Here is a 2,176-nt window from a genome sequence, read left to right as displayed (position 1 = left end):
ATAATAATAACATTTTTGCATTTTTCCAATTATGCAAGAAGAATAACAAAGACGACATACATAGCTTTAGTCTGACTATGACCCTCTGAGGGGCAGTACTAGAAGCGAGAAATAACACATTCATTAAAAGCGCTACAGACTGTACTTAGAACTTCATACGCTAGCGATACTGACGAGAACTTGGTAATGTAACGCAAAATTTGTAACGTCCTCCATCCTATTTCGTTCTGTCGTGTAGGTTGACTTTCCTAAAAACCGAGCGACCTCGTACCAGGCCCTAATAAATAATGTACACTTAGACTACTTAAATGTACCCTAAAGGAACTCAGAAAATTGAGGAGGCGTATCAACTGCTGTTCATTCACTTTGCCTACCCCACCTTGCCTTCCCTACAAAAATATTAATATGCTAATCACTTTCTTATAGCTGCAGTTTCTCAGTAGTTATCGCTGTTCATGTAAATTAATTTTGTGCAAATAAGTACATGGTTAATGAACGTATCAAATCGATGTCGGAGTGTTAAAGTGTTCTTCAGTGTTGTTTGGAAACGGGCCCAGTTCGTAGCAGGTATAAGGTTTGCTTTCTTGGTGAAGACCGAATATGTTTCGTCTCATAAAGAGTCACATAAATCATGTTGCTCTCGAGTTCCGCCCTGGGTGGTCTATAGCCAGTCTTCTTGCTAAAGTGTATCTCTAATAGGTTTGTAATGGTGAATAAAGATGATAAAAGTACTTACAGCAATTGGATTTAACTTTCAGAGCAACTTATTTGAAAATAATCTCAAAAGAGTTTCATAAGCGAATTTTTGAGTTGTATATCCTTAAACGAATGTGTATATCAGAGATTTTCCAGAACTCCGTCTATGCACTTCAAAAAATCCTTAGGTTTAAGGAAAGAAAAAGATAGAGTGAGCATAACTGATTATCTCAAGCAATTGTGAGGCTTTTATTTATTTTTTCACAATTACCTAAAAATCTTGTTAGCTTTTTTAAACGCAGAGCTAAACAATGGGATGTCTGTGTCCATTGCTGGGAAGCGAATCCTTAATTTTAGGGCTATAAGCCTTCAAGCTTATCTCTGAGCCACCAAGGGAAATTGTTTTGTTAAAATATGGTCGTAATTTTTGTAGAATTTTAAGTTTATTTCCAAGATTAGATTCTTCCTGTTTCGTTGAATAAATTTACGAAGTCCTGTGTAAGAAAAACACTTAAAAATGTGAGATCAGATAAAAATGAAAAAAGTTAGTAAAAACTGGTTATATAGCATTTGAAAAACTTTTATTATTTATGTGTGTGTGTTCACAAAATTAAAAATGCGATAGTAACTATGTCAAATAAATATGTCTATTTTATGTCAGCTTCAATACTGATAACTTGTGATTAATATTAGAATCTTGGTATTGTGTTTTTCATACGATTACAAACCAACCAGTAATACTCATGCTTCAAATTACCACAGATTCACGAACTATATATTATTACTTCATATCTAAGATGAAAGTCACTAATATATTTGAAACAAAAAGTTCTTAAAGTATTATCAGATATTTCCTGGATGAGAGGATGAATCAAATTTATCAATTATAATGCATCATACATCATTTTAATCACAAAAGCAGTCATGTTATGTATATATATATATATATATATATGTTAATTCAATAACAAAAGTGAATTTTCACTGTCAACGTCAAGGAAACGTGCAAATGATAGAGTTATCATCCCATTACCAGTTTAAAATTATATGTATATATGTGTGTGTGTGTATTTTATTACATGCAAGCTAGTCTTACATTAAATTATCAATTTTTGAAGTGGCTGAGATGATCATTTTATGTAGAATAGCAGAGTGAATGCTAATACTATACTATATGGTTATTCGTTTGTCCTAGTAAATGATTTTCTAGTTTCGAACTTGTGATTAATGAGTAGATAAAAATATTTTTGATACATTAGGACCAATTTTTTTTCTAGAAAAAATCTATTATATTACCACAGATGGTAAAATAAAATCATCTTAAAAGACTATTTCATGTTCTTTCATGATTTTCTCAAACTATATATATATATTTTTTTCTAATGCAAAATACTATGCAATACAGCTAGCTCTTGAAAGAATATCTCTCTCTCAGTGCAACATCGTTAGTGATTTAGAGACTAAATTATAACATTTATCA

The sequence above is a fragment of the Limulus polyphemus genome, unplaced genomic scaffold, assembly GCF_000517525.1.
Source record: "Limulus polyphemus unplaced genomic scaffold, Limulus_polyphemus-2.1.2 Scaffold307, whole genome shotgun sequence".
NCBI classification, from domain to species: domain Eukaryota; kingdom Metazoa; phylum Arthropoda; class Merostomata; order Xiphosura; family Limulidae; genus Limulus; species Limulus polyphemus.
Note: the sequence above shows the minus strand (reverse complement) of the source record.